Genomic DNA, 19021 nt, shown 5'->3' on the forward strand with positions numbered 1-19021 from the left:
GACTGAGACTAGGAAACTGAAAGCACTACTACTTAAATGTATGACAAGAAAAAAAGAATCCACTGATGGAGACAGAACAAATGAAGCAAAACAGGAAAGGGGTGTCCTGACAGCAAGATTTAGAAGGAGAGACAACTGGCTATTTGTAGCGAATTTATTAATTTGGCAAGTATAAGGAATTTGGCTAGCACCCTTAAGATTGTCATACCAGGCTCCTTAAGTTGTAAATGGAGGGAGTAAATACCAACAAGTAGTGTAAGAAATGGATCTTATTGTTCCTTCCTTGTTCTGTAAGATTCACATTTTTTTAATTAATTAATTAATTAATTAATTTATTTATTTATTTATTTATTTATTTATGGCCGCATTGGGTCTCCGTTGCTGTGCGTGGGCTTTCTCTAGTTGTGGCGAGCGGGGGCTACTCTTCGTTGCGGTGAGTGGGCTTCTCATTGCGGTGGCTTCTCTTGTTGCAGAGCACAGGCTCTAGGCACGCGGGCTTCAGTAGTCGTGGCACGTGGGCTCAGTAGTTGTGGCTCAGAGGCTCTAGAGCGCAGGCTCGGTAGTTGTGGCGCACGGGCTTAGCTGCTCCGCAGCATGTGGGCGCTTCCTGGACCAGGTCTCGAACCCGTGTCCCCTGCATTGGCAGGCAGATTCTTAACCACTGCGCCACCAGGGAAGCCCAAGATTCACCTTTTCTGCCACCACTTAAACTGGATTAAGAGAACATTTCCTCCCCCTAAGCGATATACTCCAAGCCTGCAAATAAGATACTTTTCTTAATGTATTCCAGTACAGTTGAGATTTTCTAAACATTACTAAATTGGGGGGATTAAGAGAAGGTAAATAGGCCCAGCCAACAATAAGCAACTACTTAGTCTGACTTTCACTTTGTGGCACACAACATGGAGACTTCCCTGCCTAAATCTCTAACTGCTTCTGTTTGGCAGAAAACATATCTATTTCCAGTAATAAAAACAATCTTGGGACTTCCCTGGCAGTCCAGTGATTAGGACTCCATGCTTCCACTGTGGGGGACCCGGGTTCAATCCCCCGTCAGGGAACTAAGAGCCCTGCAAGCCATATGACTTCAAATGTCTTCTACTGCTGTCTAAGGCTCATCTTCCAGACAAGATTTCCTAAATGAGGATGCCCTAGTGATTGACAGGGATGATCTTTACCTCAGAGTAACTCCAGGAATAAACCTACTCCAAACAGCATTGTCTTCATCTACAGCCAAAGCGCTCAGCTTCAACAGAATCTCTTATAATAACAAGCATTCTATAAAACTCTCCGTGCATTTATAAAATCAAAGATGATATGACTTAAACTTACACAAATACCTTTAAAGCTAGTATAATTACATAACTATTATATATGAAATTACAAAGTAGTTTAAAATAAAATAATATGTATTTTACTAAATAAATGCTCAGGATGGATTAATTAGAAAAGGTAATAAAGTAGCCAGTTGCTGCACCTCAACATAGAATCACCATGAATGTGACAACTACAAATTCAGACTGGTTCAAATGTGTTTATATGTAACTTATATGCTGTACCATGAGTAATGTTGCTGTTGGTGACATGATTTTATTAAATGGTGAACAGTTCTTCGAAGTTCTGAACAAAATCAAATATATATCTCCCCCAGTATACATAATTATTATATTCTTTGGGAATTCAGTATATCCTGAAAACATGAAAAATCACTTGTGCTTTATATGTAAAAACAAGGTTCCAGGTTCATGATCTGAAGAGGGTTTTTGTTTGTTTGTTTGTTTGTTTGTTTTCCACAAACCCCTGCATGTGAATGTCCAGTAGGGTATTAAACTTAGTTTATAACAACTGAGTTCTGTGAAGCATTATCCTGTGCTCTACAATGACCTGGGCACCCTGCCACTCCTGGCCAAAAGTACTCCCTAATCACTGTAATGACAATAATATCTTCTAAATTACCAAAATGCTCTTTAGAGTGTTGTACGATACCATGGAAAATCTATGCCTTACAGCTTCAACCTGTCAGAAACACAATGTCTATTATCACTGGAAACTTGGCCTTAATTCACAGCCTCTGTATAATAGCTGTGTCATAATACAGCCAAATGAGCCTAATATTCATTCAAGAGATGAACAAATACAGTAAATGATGAAAAGTTTTCTTTATTGAGGGCATGGATGATGTTAGCAAGAGTAATTTCAACAGAATAGAGGGAGAAAAAGATTTCAGCAGGTGAAGTCATTTTTCAAGAGACTAAGTAATTTAAGCCAGCAAGAGTGTATGCAACTCATGCATATTGGTTGGTTGCTCAGGAAAGAGAAAGTTTTCAACATTTTCAGATCTGCTGAGTGAGGCAATGTAACGAAATGAAGCAAATTTAAAATAATGACGTAAACATTCCTTGAAAAATGCGTATTGAACACAATTTTAAACTTCATTTTTAATTTTTTTTTCAAAAAAGAAGAAATTGCTAATATTTCCTCTTCTACCCACCTTTGTCTTTCATTCCATTCTTCTGTGCTTTTGTCTAGCTAATATTCCCATACTCTATGTTTGTTCTGCTTTCTGGTCCTAAAAAAAGGTCATCATTAATGTATTATTTATTTAAGTTTTTGGGAAAGAATACTCACTTACAATTTGTCAGATTCATTTCAAATTGCACTTCTCAATTTCAGAGTCATTAACAAGCTTGCCTAATTTAGTATCATCTGCAAAACTGATGAGCAGATTTTCAATTGCTTTGTTCAGGTTATTAATAAGTTTAGAACTCAAGGAATAGATTAATCTTCAGGATTTATTCTTCTGTAACTTGACCCTCTAAGGATAAAACTTTCACAACTCTTCTGAGTTCATCCTCAGTTCAGTTGTTCACCTTCATAAGTTGAAAAAGAGAAAAGTAAGATTTCTTAAATAATGTCAATATAATTATGATGAAATGGTAAGCAGTTCGTTCACACTGTTGGGTCTACTTTGATAGAGAGTGGCCTTAAAAGCTAAAAAAAGAAGAAAACCTCATATATATATTCATCGCTTGTCTAGTATTATAGGGATAGTGATCAACATTTAACTTGGGTTATGCTGTTTATTTTCCATAATGACCCTATGAGCTAGATATCTTTTACCTCTTTAGTAAGATTTGAAACCAGAACTCAAAGACAGTGAATTCTGAATCCAAATTACTGCCAAGTATGCTTCTTTAGATACCACTAAAAAAATTTTTTAGGTTCTTCAAATTTCTTCTATGTTTCAAAGTTTTGTTAATTTGGAAAAGGAAAGAAATAGAGCAAAAATGAAAGAAGCTAAAATTACTAAGTACCTAATGTGTTCCAAGTATTTTAAATAGCTGTTCATTCATTTTTAGTTCCCTCATTCTTTACTGGGAAACATATCTTAAATGATTATTTTATGTTCAATTTGTGCTTTACTCTAGCCTTTTCATGGTATTTAGTGTCTAATGAAATGTTGACAAATGAGTTCTTAAAATTTGCTGTTAGAAATGTTATGACAGGATAAGGAGAAGTTCAATAATAATATGGTAGCACAGAACAGAGGGCCTAACTAGATGTAAGGGTCAGGAGACAGGTCCAGGAGGAAAGGGTGTTTAGAAACTGACTTGATGCATGAGCTGAAGTCAATTAAGATGTGAAATATTGTGTTGCTTGGTTGACTACGCAAACTTTCTCTGTTTGTTATCCAATGGGCATCTCCATGAACATGTTAGCTGTTTTCCAGGCCCACTTACAGTTAGGGATAACCAAGAGATCCTGTTCTGGCCAAAGAGCTACTAGATGAAGTTTTTGGGGGGCAGGGTTGCTTTTAGAGAATATTTCCCTTTCCCTTGAAAAATAAGCTTCATAGGAAAATCTTTTTCCATAGTGTTTCCCAGTGAATGATTCTTTTTCTCTTTTTTGGGAAAGCCTTCTGAAAGTGTTTTAATCTACTTTTTTCTCCTTAACATGGAAATGAGTCTCTAAAGAGATACAGAATAATACAATTTGCCCACTGAGGAAATTGGAAATTAAGAGAATGAGAATGTCTTCCCTAATTATATTTTCCTTTCAATTAATTGTATATTATACAATTGGTGGGAGTATGATGGAGCTGTGTACAATCTAGGGAGAGACTGCAAATCCAAGCATTTGTGTCTCTTACTTTCTGTAAAATAAAGAGCAGTGAGAAGGTGGGTGTCTATATGTTGTAAATTTCTCTTATGAAAACAGTAACTCTTGGGGGTAGAAGATTATAAATTCAAATTAGCTCTGTTTTGGTACAAAATAAAGTTACTCCCAAGCAACATGCCACAATAATAAGAGGAGGAAAGCAGTGAAATTAAACTCATTAGATAAATGAAAAAAGCAGAAAGTATCTTATTCTTCTTTGGAGATGGGATAAAAAGTAAATAAAAAGAAATCTGTTATTTGCAAGTTGTGTAAAATGTGTCTATTTGTTAATACACCAACATTATTTTTACATTCTTATATCTGAACATGTGAATTATTCAAAGAACTTAATAATGCTATTTTCAGTAACATATAGATGTTCACATAAATATTTAATCACTGTACAGACTTTTTACAATAGTTCCTTGTATCTGATTTAAGATTACAGGATAATTTGCAATATATGACAGTCCTTTATTCTCTGTTTTATGAGTTCTGAAAATTTGCTTACCACACAAAAGAATCTGAATTGAATGTCACACAACTCCATTTTTAAAGCTTATACAACTGTCTTAGCCCAATATTGCAGAAAACGTCACAGAATACTTGAAATTGTTACCACTGTTCTAGAATCTATCCAGATGAATGTATTTTGAACTAGAATCATGATAAGGGTCTAGACATAATGGTGAATAATATATCATATGATCAGTTTACATTTTGGTTTTTGAAACTTCTTTGTACAAACACGCACGCATTTTAGACACAAAGAACACATTTTGATAACTAACATGTAGAAAAAGTAATTACATTTGGTTTGCTTTATAATTTAGTGAGCCATTGCTCAATAATTCATTTAGTTATAAAAGTTCAACAATGAACTAACTGGAATATACTGAACTACACATCCAATTACCTTACTTTAAAAGTGATTCCATCTGAGATGTAGGTTTTAACTAAACTTATTGTGATAATCATTTTGCAATGTATACATATATTAAATCATCACATTGCATACCTTAAGCTTACATATGTCATATGACAGTAATACCTCAATCACGCTAGAAAAAAAATTTCAATTAAAAAAATTACATTTTGGTGCTGAGCCATATTTATGCACAATAAAATTTTAACAATTTACAGCAATGCTACTGAACTTCAAATACCCTTTTAAAAAATACAGTGTGTCTTGTCTTACCACTAAATATAGTACTTTCACATGTTTTTAGTAGACCTGATTTACTCCAACTTTAGAATAAATATAAACATTTACTTAGACTCCCACCCAAACAATGCTAATTATCTGATAAAAATTCCATGTCATTCCCTAGCAAACTTTTCTTGCCTATTCCTTAAAAGAAAATTGCCATAAAGAAAAAAAAAATCAAGAATAGAAACAATTTTCCAGCAAGAAAAATTTATAAGAAACAATGAAAGTTTCATTTAAAAAAACCAAAAAACTATATTAGCCTCTACTTAATTATAGTGAGTTAGTAAAGCACTCAGTAGGAAGAGATTTAAATTTTCATTTTGATCAAAATTAAGATGGGAATAATTTAAACAAGGAATATCCAGCAACATCTCCCATATATGAGTTATGTTTCCCTCTAATTATTTACTGCTTTAATATTGATCAGTTGGGACACAGGAAAAATACAAAATGTCAGAAAATAAGAGATTTTCTAGCTTTTTTTAAGTAAAAATTCATTTTTCAGTCAAATTTCCTTACAACAGAAAAGTTAATTACAATTCCAATAAATGGTCAACATTAAATATTTGAACTAACTATCCAAACACTTTTGACTTATTCATAGTTTTTTTCTTTTTTCTCCAGAGCTTAATTCTTCAACAAGCCTTTATAAATATGGTTCTTTTCCACCAAACTTTTGAAGAAAATTAAGTTCTAGTCAGAATCCCATCAAAAGTCTGGGTTTAGGGCTTCCCTGGTGGCGCAGTGGTTGAGAGTCTGCCTGCCAATGCAGGGAACACGGGTTCGAGCCCTGGTCTGGGAAAATCCCACATGCCACGCAGCGACTGGGCCCGTGAGCCACAATTACTGAGGCTGCGCGTCTGGAGCCTGTGCTCCGCAACAAGAGAGGCCGCGATAGTGAGAGGCCCGCGCACCGTGATGAAGAGTGGCCCCCGCTCGCCGCAACTGGAGAAAGCCCTCGCACAGAAACGAAGACCCAACACAGCCATAAATTAATTAATTAATTAATTAAAAAACCAAAAAAACCAAAAAACCTTATTTTAAAAAAAAGTCTGGGTTTATGCTTCTTTAGTTTCAAATTAAATTCAAAGTCATATGTTGTATTAGTCATTTATATTCACTGAGGCTTGGGATAAGATTAAAATCAAGTGATGCAGCCTGTTAAGAAACACCTGAACAGAATATCATGCTGTGTCCTGTGCTAAGGATTTCCACTCAGGCATAGAGACCAATCTTTTTTTCTCAAAAGTAATTTGTAATATATTAAAATACAAACACACTGGCATACAATATTCTGAGGTTCTACACAGTTGACCCTTGAACAACACAGGTTTGAACTGCCTGAATCACTTATATGCAGCTTTTTTTCCAATAGTAAATATTACAGTGGTATACCTGGGGTTGGTTGAACCCACAGATGTGGAACCTCAGATAGGGAGGGCCCGACTACAATTTATATGCAGATTTTCAAATGGAAGGAGGGCTGGCATCCCTAATCCCCCTCCACACCTCCGCCCCCCCATGTTGCCCAAGGGTCAACTGTGCTGTACAACATACCTGCAAAAATGTTTGCTTGTGGAAATTACCAACAGTTCTATCAAACTACCCATCTCAGCTATAGAGAAAACAAAATATCTCCTAACAAATTATGGACTAAGAAGTTCTAAAATTGTCCCACATCTAGACATTCTAGATAGACATCATTATTTATTTATTTATTTATTTATTTATTTATTTATTTATTCATTCATTGAAATACAGATCTAAACACTGAAGAAACATAAAAGGGAATCCCCAGGAGATAACCGTGAATGGCTGCTATCACTGCAGCGTGAGAGTGTGGCAGCCCCCTGCATCATGGATGCAGTGCAGAGGCTGAGTTTCAGCACCTGGGCCCATGTAAAGTGAAGGTTGAAAAGGAGACCCCAGAACAAAGGCCAGTATCTTTAAAGGCTAAAACCCCAGTGAAAGAGGAATTCTTAAGTCCAGTCCCTTGACCAAAGAAAATGTCAAAATGTAAATTTTTTAATGGTGGCTTTTGCAGGAAGAAATATATATATTTGAGATATGAAAGCAGTAGGTTTTTGAAGACCAAATTCTCACTATTCTCATGGTGTCGTAAGTCAAAAAAAAAAATGTTGACATAAATATCACTCCCAGGATAGACAGTTGAGAAAAGCAAACCCCAAATAAATCTTCCTCAGTTTATGTTCCTGCCATGGAAAGACAGAAGGTACACTTCATCAACAATAAAACTACGGCAAGGGGGGAGATCCAGGTAGGAGTAATGGAGCCCAAAAATTCAGTTGGCTACATATGCCACAGGCAACACAGGCTAGAAAAAAGTGTGTTCTTAAACAGTGAAAGCACAATTACAAAACTATGTTTAAAAAGCCAACATACTTAATAGTGAAACATTAGAAGCATTTTTCTTAAAAATCAAGAATGATAACAGTATGCATTAATCATTTCTTCAATGTTAACAAGTTACTAAACTATACATATTACACAATACCATATATGTTTCATTTTCATATATGAAACTATAAAATATATAACATTGATAATATGCATGTAGCAAAACTATAACACTATACATGGGATTGCTTTATCCCAAGTTCAGCAGAGTGCTTATCTCTGGAGGAGAAGGACACAAAGGGTAAGATTTAGCTGTATTTACTGAATTTATTTTATTTTTTAAAGAGAGATCTGTTATAAATAGGGCAAAATGTAACTACTTCTTACATTTTTATGGTGTGCACATGGGTGTCCGTTACATAATTTTTAAATTTCCTAGAAGTTGGAATAGTTTAAAAATTGAGGTGTTAACTAACCTTACTGTGGTAATCATGTTGCAATATATGTGTATCTAATCATCATATAGTACACCTTAAATTTACAATATGTTACATGTCAATAAAATCTTAATAAAACTGGAAAAAATGATAAAAAATTCTAAGGTAATTTTTGTTTACTTAATTTTTACAAAATCTCTAAAGTCATTTTTGTTTACTTAAGATTTTACATAGTTATTAAAATTATAATTTTAACTCAGAAGACTATAAATTTTTAGTGTCTTCTAAAAACATAAAGACTAACAGCAGAATAGGTAAGAAAAGCACTTTCAACATTGGGAATCATTTTGCTAAATTATACCTGTGATTTAAAATAGCCACTCTGAAGGTCAATTTAGCAACTAATATCAATTAAGGCTGTACCTTATTAATTATCAATATGTCAAAATCTTATTGGTTTATGATTTTTTTTTATAGGAAGAGAGCCATACAAATAGATCAGGTGAAAGTGCCATCAAGTTATTAATCAATAAGTTAAAAGGGAGGAAGTGGAGAGGACTTGGAAACATGCCTGATTTCTATCACTGGAATTTGGTAGCTGTCTCATCTAAAAAAAATAAATAAATAAACACCATAAACAACTGACATTGTTTTAAAGGCACAGTTTTTTACAGCCATCAGCATTTAGAGGGGTTATACTGAACTTTTGAATTTATGTCAAGTAGTTTTGGCTGTTATTCAGGCACTCAACACATTTCAGCCATTCAAGTTGTTTACAGTCAGTGTCATTTCTGATTGGGTGGTACCTGTGCTATAGGTAAATATTGTTAAATGTTTATAACATTACCCTTGCCTGTAACTTATCACATTTAACGAAGGTAACATTCAAAGAAACTGTAACTTAATTTAATATTTCTGTCCTCCTCAAAAAATTTTCCACATATAGAACAGGAGTAAAATTTTGGAACACAGCGAAAGAGTGATGCCTAAAATCTTTCCTGCTATTTCAGTAGAATAGTGATGAAATGTCCAGGCTGCTAATCAAGGAAGAAGAATACTGGAATATGTGTTAAGAGAACTCTAATCTACAAAGTTATGCTTAACATAATGGGCTCCAACCAGATGATACTGAACTTGGAGAACACATAATAGTAAACAACTAGACAAGTTTGAGAGTCCATAGTTTGGAGAAAAACTTTTAAGTAGTTCTGGAAGTTTAAAAATACACATATTTATCATTTTCAAACTTTTAATTAGAAAATCTCCCAAATACTGAGGATAAAAATGTTTGCAGAAGTTTATTAAAATATTCTATTATGTGGTGTTTATTTGTATGCATCTATAAAATATTTAAATGTATGACTGTTTTATCAGTTGATATGCATATTCTATAACATGTCTAGGGAACCTGAAGGATTAGTGCTGCAATTTTCTTCAACAAAAGCTACTTGGTATATATACAGAGGACTGGCAAAGTCTTCTATTCCTTATCTCTAAAAGCATATGTCTCTGAACTTTATAGGTACACATTCTATTCATTCATCAAAAATTTTCTTAATAGACATGTGGAATATCCAACTTAAAATATACGGATTTGGGAAACACTGTTTAGACTATGAACTGGCCAATCACACATTCTATGTGTACTGTCATATTTAACACGATATAACATTGTGTACATTAATGTTTGGAACTCAGTTTCTCAGGACTCTAATAAAACCATACTTTAACATAGTAAATTTACTAGCTATTTATACATAATCAGCAAATCTGCATTTTCCATTAAAATTCATTTCATTTCACTGACAATGCTGACTTACACACTAAATATGTATGCTAACACAGAAACTGAATTTGCAGGTGATAAAATTCTGAACATTTACCTTACCTAAGAGTAACCTCAGATTCTAATAGTATAATTAACTGATGTCACATATATTATCACTGGCTGCTCCATATGTGAAGATGTATTTTTCTCTAAATGACACATTTTTATAAAGGATTTAACACTAGTTATACAAAGTCTTTTCATTAAAAATGGGATTTTACTCTTTTTCAAAAATCTAATTTCCGTCACTTATATCTCTGCCTTCTTGAGGCCATAGTTAATTACCGTAGTACAAGTGGGATAAAACTAGCTTAAAGGTTACATAGCAGTGCTTTTATGAAAACCTTTGGCTTTATTCTGCAAATCTATTTAGGGAAAAACTAATGAGCTTGTAGAAGAAAGAAGAAGCTCATAAAGAATTAGGACCATGTAACTAACTGATTCCCTACAAAGAAAAATACTTGCATGAAAGAGATTCATGACAAGATTTAAGAGGACAAATGTTTATGAATAAGATTCTAAATGGCTGAAGTCAACTGTGCTATAAACCATCTGGCAGATTTAAGTCCTAAATGAAATGCATATGAATTACTGCCATTTAATGGACTACTTAATGGACTTATGAAAAAATTATTTGGCAAAACAACAGGTTTTCAGTAAAAAGAATCAATCTTCCTGAGGACCAAACCTAGAGAATATTTCCTCATCCAAATACGAATAATATACAGGATCAGATGACATATTCTCTGAATTTCCAAAAATAAAAGCCGTATTTATAATGTGTAAATAGAAGATACACATGCCAGTGTCAAAGATAACATTTATCAGTGTGACAGAGCGACATCTAAATCCATAGTCATCGATCACCAAGACGAATAGTCTTTCTGAAGAAAAGTAATATTATACCTGCATAAAATTTTGGAAATAGCAGTAAAATTTTGAAGCATGGGTTTTCAATGTATATAGGTTAACTTGTTAAATTTTATTAAATCCATCACCTCACTCGATGATAAGATAATATTTGATGAATATTTCAGTCAGATGTTAACACTGCAATATATTGTAATTCATAGTTGATCAGAAACAAATCCAAAACTGTTGTCCTCTGAGATTTTCAATTATTATGTTGGCTGCATTATTTTTATATAGTCAAGCAGAAGACGGCAATTATATCACGACAGCTTTGTGTTTCCTGAGTCACTGGTGTGGCATTGTTATTTAATTGGGTGAAATAATTTCCTCAATTATTTCATAATGTTCTGTGACATTAACAGGCTTAACTCTTTTTTAAACATGAAGCTAGGTAGAGGGAGGCAAAGAAATTAATACACAGCAATTATTTATGTGAAGAAAAATTGTGTGGGCTGAGGGTATGACATAACTGTTGATATTCTAGGAGTTCTCCTATCGAAGCTGTGATTTTAAAACCATAATCTATATATTACTTTAAATAATTCTTCTAAACTATAATATCTGGAACAAAATATATTTAAAAACTGCCCCAGTAGCTAGGGTAGGAGCATATGCAATAGAAAGAAAGACAAAGGTAGATTGTTTAAATGTTGTTTGTAGATGATTAACTCACTTATTAAAAGTGTTGTACTTATGACAACTAGTATCATGTTCCTTTTGAGACACAAATCTAGTTCACAGAACCAGTCACCTAAACCTAAAATACTATGTATATTTGGTTACTTGGTATAGGGCAAAAGAAAATGAGGGCAAAATTTGACTCATCACATACAATTTTATCACACTACTGGCACATTTGTAGATGATTCAATACTCATGGCTTATACACAAACATCAGGACATTTTTTCCATATTCTACAGCAGGGTTTGGTGAACTATGGCCCACTGTCTGTTTTTGTAAGTAAAGTTTTATTGGAATACAGACACAGTACAATGGTAGATTTGAGTAGTTGTAACAGAATCCATGAAGCTCTCAAAGTCCCAGATATATACTATTTGGTTCTTCACTGGAAAAGTTTCCCAAACTATGGGAACACATCTAACTTTCTTATGGTTCCACTTCTTTTTTTTAGCAGCTAAATCAGAAATCCATCCATTTATTTAGTTTTTTGTCTGTATATTATCAGCAATTTTTTAAACATCTTTATTGGAGTATAATTGCTTTAATCCATCCATTTATGCAACAAGTAGATATTGGTCACTGCCATTATGCCAAGTTCTCAGCCATCTAAATACCAGTGATACAGAGAAGAGAAAGACAAGCGAGGTTCTGATGCCAAAGTCCCTACCTTCTAATCTGGGGAAGAAACAATAATAGACAAGAGACATCACTTAAACAAGATTAATTTCAGGCCTGATTTGTAGGATGAAGACATTTTTCAAAAGGACCAGTTGAAAGAATATCTGTGGGTAAGACTGGAGAGGTGCCATTAGACTGAATCACCAAGGAAAACTCTGGAGAAGAGATGACATCTGAGCTGCAACCTGAATGAAGAGTGTTATCCACGCAGACACTGGGGAAAGGGCTTCCAGGTGGAAAGAGCAGCACTGTCAAAGTCTGCAGGTAGGAATATGCTTGGGTTTCTTTTCAGAGAAAAGCAGTGCTGCTGAAGTACAGCAAGTGAGAAGACGGTGGTGGTATCTGAAGAGATATAGGTGAGAAGTAACTGGCATTTCCTCACTAGGTTGTTCCAAGTATTAAATGAAAATAAATTACAACATAGAGTAGGAAGTAACATAATGGCATTAACATGAGAAAAACATTAAATGTCCTGATGTCTCACTTTCTAAGCTTCAGAAAATGGTAATACAATTAGACATCTCTTTCTTTGGCTCCTTTAAACTAAGGCAAGGGATACAGTCTTGGGGGTAGAGATGAAGTAAGGGAAAGGACAGGCATGGATGGATCCTCCAAAGGAGAACGCATTTAACGTTCTTTCTTTCCCGAAGCCCTCCTGCAAGCTCCACGCTTCTCACAGAGCATCTCGAGGCCATACCGACCTTCATCTCCACAGTGTACAACCTGGTATTATGTAAGAAGACCTCGAATCTTTGGAGGGTTCCTGCCCATGTGGTGAAGGTCTTTTGTATCTGCTCTACGTGTTCTCCTTTAAAGTGCTCCCCAATGACTCAGATTTATATTTATAAAGGCACACTATTAATCTCCAAAGGAATTACCAGATACCCTAAACAAAATATATTCAAAAGCAATAGTTCCTTTATCCAAAGATACTCTGTCCCTTCTATATACCCTGTAAACTTTGTATCCCAGCTTTATTAAGATGTCTTCTTTGGTAAAAACAGACCCAGCACTTAGAGAGAAGTCGTGGGCCAAGGGACGAAATCACTCATATTTACCCAATAATTTACACCTAATAAAATGTCATTTTTCATTGTGGCAGAATGTAACAGTTACCAACCTTTTAAATCAGGAAAACTTAGGTTTGAATGTGGATTTTCTACTGACTCAGCTTATGAATTTGAACAAGGAATTAATGTCTCCAAGACTCATTTTGTTTATATACAATAAAGATAACAGTATTTACTTTGTAGGGTATTACTGGAGGTTAGAAATTAATGATTGTAAAAAGTCTAATGAGGTACCTATTACTCATTAAATTGTGTAGATAAAAATAACAACCACTATAATTTATTAATCATCTGCAATTTGCAAGCAGTTCAGTTAATACTTTATATATATTATACATTATTTAATTATTAAAGTGGTAGCCTGAAATAGGTATCATTGGCTCCAAATTAATGTGAGGATCCTAAGTTTTAGAGACATTTAAAAGAAGCCAACAAGTCCCTAGTAAAGTCTGTATCCAGGATTTATTGATATATCAGTTTGTAATAACAGTGCTCCATTATCTGTTTTCATGATTAGTATTACTCCTTTGCCTTGTGCCTCTGATATGACACAGATATATGTCTTCCTGTCATAACACTGGCTCCTCTTCACTGATTTGACCTCTCTTCCTCATGAACACAACACCTACATGCTTGGCTCCCGCCTGGATAGCCCCTGCAGAGCCCCTGGGTATCCTGTATGATAAATCTGGATAGTCTTTAATGGAAATACCATGCATCTCACACTGTCCTCAGTTATCAGACATTTGATGTGTCATTTTCTTACATGACACAGAAGCTGGGCATCACCAACATTTTTAAAAGTGGACTGAATCTTCCTTGTCAGCTCCAGTTTACTCCATATAATTTTTTTTATTCAGACAAAGCTTCTCACAATTCCCCAAACACTTGATAAACAATCATGTTACCACACTGTTTCTCATCCCTTTCCTGGAATATCCTAATTTTATTCCTTATATACTCACAAAGACCTACTTTTTCCTCAAGACACAGAAAAAAAAAAAAAAGAAAATTGTTTCCCTCATCCCAATCCCCAGACTGAGATTATGGTCTCAACTTCAGATTTCTCCAAACATTTCATTTGTAATTCTATTACAGCACTTCACTGGAAGCACCTGTCTCATGTGTGGCACTGCAAAGAACTTGAACCCGTGAATTTAACCTTTTTCTTTTCACTTTTGCGTATTCGGTGCAAATCAGCTTTATTGGCATTCATAAAAAGCTGCAGTATAAAGAAATCATGTCAAACCTAACCTCCCAATTCATCCCACCCTCCCCTTCCCCCCTGCTGTGTCCACACGTCCGTTCTCTCTGTCTGCGTCTCTATTCCTGCACTGAAGATTAGGACTGACATATATACACTACCATGTGTAAAACAGATAGCTAGTGGGAACGGTATAGCACAGGGAGCTCAGCTCGGTGCTCTGTGGTGACCTAGACGGGTGGGATTGTGGGGGTGAGAGGGAGGTCCAAGAGGGAGAGGATATATGTATACATATAGCTGATTCACTTCATTGTATAGCAGAAACTAACACAACATTGTAAAGCAATTATACTCCAATAAAAAAAAAAATCCTATCATTTAAATACACACTTTTTTTAGACTCCTACATCAGCGGCCCACAGTGAATAATGCACCCCTTGCAGAGTCCGCCCTGCACTGACTCTGGGCTTGGGCATACAACTTCCTTTGACCAAGGACATTATCAGATATGATGTTAACAGAGGCCTAATAGACACTTGCACGTTGGGTCTTATCTTCTTCGAAAGTTTTTAGAAACCAGTCTACATTGTGTAATAAACGCAAGCTAGACTATTAAAGGGTGAGAGACCATGGAGGACGAGAGGCCATTGTGTACATTCTAGCTCCCGCGGAGCTCATAGTTGATAAAAATCACACGAGTAACCTCAGCTCTACCATGTGGAGCCGAAGAACTGCCCAGGTGACCAGACAACTCACAGAATCATGACAAGTAACAATTATTGTTTTAAGCCACCACCTGTCGGCTAATTTGCTACACAGCAAGAAACACGGAAGCAATCCTCTAAAATCCTGTGTAATAAATATAAAATTTCTTATATTTCGGGGGCTCTGTCTTTGCTTTTGAAATTTGGTTACAGAGCATACATATTTCCACAACTTGGGGACTTTCCCACGACACTGACCAGAACAAGCAACTGAGATGGTCCCAGCTGTTCTAGTCCAAAATGTTCCGGAAAGTGTCTTCCACTTAAAAGAAAGAGAAAAAAAAAAGGACTCAAATCAAACAAATGACATCAGCCATCAGCACAAACAGTTACAATAAACCAAGGGAGAAAGGTTTTCTGGGATCCACGATATACTCCTGCATTTCCCCCAGCAAAACGTAATTGTTTCTGACATGTCTGTCTCTTCTCTGTTTCTTAAATGCATCTCCTCTATTTCTTGTCACTATTTCTAACTGTGCTGGATATCTTCCGCTTGCCATTTAGTTTAGACGCAAATTTCCATATTTCTTTACCCTGCTCTGCGGTCAGTACAGACTGGGAAGCTGATCAATAGAGACTACATGAGTAACCCTCCCTGCTCTCTTTCAGGAAGGAGAGCATAGCAGGAAATTGGAATACAGGCACAGAGTGAGGCTGGTGATTTATACCCACATACACATTGTCCTCCTTCAAGCTTCTTTTGAGCGTCACTTGAAACAAAGTCACAGTGCTTCTCAGGGAGCCCCCTCTCCATGTTTTGGTAACTCTTTCAACCCCTTGCTCCTTTGAACCAAAGGTATTAATGGTGCCTTACTATCACTAGGCCTAGGAAATCGCACAATCCCTTGGGTTTCACCAGAGTTTGTCCACATTTTTGTCTTACTAAATGCCTCCCAACTTGCCCAAATTTCAATATGCCATCATTTCCTTCTAGGGCTCTGATTTACTCCTTGAGTAGGTTTTCCCTGTTTTAAGATTTATTTGTTATTTATTTATTTTATTTTATTTTATTTTTGGCTGTGTCGGGTCTTAGTTGCGGCACGTGGGATCTTTTGTTGTAGTGCGTGGGCTTCTCTCTAGTTGTGGCGTGCAGGCTCCAGGGTGCGTGGGCTCCTCTCTAGTTGTGGCGTGCAGGCTCCAGGGTGCGTGGGCTCTGTAGTTTGTGGCACCTGGGCTCTAGATGAGGCGCGCAAGCTCAGTAGTTGTGGCACGCGGGCTTAGTTGCCCCGTGGCATGTGGGATCTTAGTTCCCTGACCAGGGATCAAACCCGAGTCCCCTGCTTTGTAGATGGATTCTTTACCACTGGACCACCAGAGAACTCGCTGAGTAGGTTTTCCTAAAGGCCATTCATACAAATGTCTCAGCCCACTTACAATCTAGCTATCCCTAAATAGACACTACCGCGAAGGTTCCAGGTAATATTCAGCCAGTGGTACCACGGTTACTCTTTTCCTAGAGTCAACACCACATGTGCCACTAATATCCTATTAGTATGAAGGTGTCCATCCCTTTACATGTTATATAGATTTATAAATTCATGTTCACTCATGAAAAGAATAGAAAATAACAGGAACGCTGCAGAGATGATTAAAAGAATAACAAAAGAACTGTTCAAAATAAAAGTGTCTTTTTCTTTCTTAGGGCTTCTTTCTTTGTTCCTGTATTTTCTTCTCTCTCTTTCTTATTTAGAAGAAAAATACAGGACAGTTGACTCACATGTCTCAGAAATCATTTTTATGTCTTTGAGAGTTTTTTTAGGATGCTTTTTGAATCTGCCAGAATGGCTTTAAATGAACAATGCTTTACACAGTCATAGCTACCGCTTATTTGACAAGTTTCTTCCTTCTGACTGTTTTGTCTTTGAAAGGATTTCTTATCAGATGAAATTTACATTCCTTCTCATTTTTAAAAAATAATTGGGACTTCCCTGATGGCGCAGTGGTTAAGAATCCGCCTGCCAATGCAGGGGACACGGGTTCGATCCCTGGTCCCGGAAGATCCCACATTCCGTGGAGCAACTAAGCCCGTGCGCCACAACTACTGAGCCTGTGCTCTAGAGCCCGTGAGCCATAACTACTGAGCCCATGTGCCACAACTACTGAAGCCTGTGCACCTAGAGCCAGTGCTCTGCAACAAGAGAAGCCACCACAATGAGAAGCCCATGCACCACAATGACCAACTAGAGAAAGCCCGCACGCAGCAACAAAGACCCAACGCAACCAACCAAATAAATAAATAAATAATTTTTAAAAAATTTAAAATATTGTGTTGTGTGGAATGAGGACTCTATAATGAAAATATAACCCATGTACATCTTACCAAGGGCATTAGAGGAGCTGGTCAAAGTCAAAGCTTCAGAGAATCTGAAAGCTTTAAGGGAATACACAGAGGCTTCTGGAGTTGTCATTATGAGGTGCCTCTTGTTTGCTCATGACTCCAAAGCCATATTGCTAGATAAGCATTTAAGAATAGATTACCAAACCGAAAATGGTAACTTGCCATTTATTCTCTTCTCTACAGATCTAGGCAATCAGGTCTTGTCTATGGAAAAGGACTTTGAAAAAAACACAGCAGTAACTGCTACTATTTAGTAATATTTAGTAAAATTCTCTGTGATTTTAGGAAGCCACTATCATTGGGTTCCTGTAAGAGAAATAAAAACAAAAGTATATGTAGAATTTCCCTGAGATTTTAATTTCCAAATTTATATGCATATCACTTAAAAGAGTCAAAATGTGGGCTCAAAAGATTAACAAGTAGAATAGATTACTATAATGCAGATATTTCATGTGAATTTAACTCAAAAGTGGCAAATTAAAAAAAAAACTTCAATTTAAACCTTACATTTCCTATAGCTACACACATGCACATACACAGACACATGAATGTGTGTTTGTATATATGCATATATATATATATATAGTATTCTTCTAGAACTTTATTTATTAAAATTATTCAATAATGATTTTGATTATGCTGTTTCCATTATAAAGGCCAAGGTTGATCAAAAGGAAAGAAAATGCTCTCCATGTTTATATAATCCATTAATGCTGGAAGAAATTTGAAAAATTATACTAATTGCATTGTACTCTATGGTAAATGCCCTTGATGTTGATGTTTATTCAGCTCTTAAGTAATTTCTGTAAGAAAAGAAATTCTAACCTATAACTGAGACTGAGCTGGCTCTCTATGTAAACAGATCAAATATATTGAAAAGACTGAAGAGTTCCAATTCCCCACAGCTTTTTACAAATCAGGATTAAGGGGAAGCGTTTTGACAAAAGCTCCCCAGAGACTATTAAGAAAATGCAGTAAAGCTGCTTGTTGCTTTTAATCTTTAGTATAGTTGGTATACTTTCTTCAAGTACCTAGGATAATTATATTTGGTCCTCTGGGGTAACAATTTTTGCCCTTAACATTATTTCTAAGATGCTTTCTGCCTCTATATTGACAAACAAAAGAAATCAAACAACACATCTCTGGGATGGACATTTAATAAACTGAATCATCTCAAAACACTTCTTTGTGCGTGTGCATATGTCTTGACAATTTTCCAAACTTGCATAGACTTGGTATCTAAGTTACAGAAATTCAGCTGAGTATACCCTATGAATAAGTCATGTCTGGGCTACCAAGAATCTTTCAAAAAGGAAAAATGAGCCTTCAAGGAAAGAGTTCGTGGTAGGGAAAGTGCAAAAATATTGGTAAGGAAAACTTAT

Source organism: Balaenoptera acutorostrata, chromosome 1, assembly GCF_949987535.1.
Source record: "Balaenoptera acutorostrata chromosome 1, mBalAcu1.1, whole genome shotgun sequence".
Lineage (NCBI taxonomy): Eukaryota > Metazoa > Chordata > Mammalia > Artiodactyla > Balaenopteridae > Balaenoptera > Balaenoptera acutorostrata.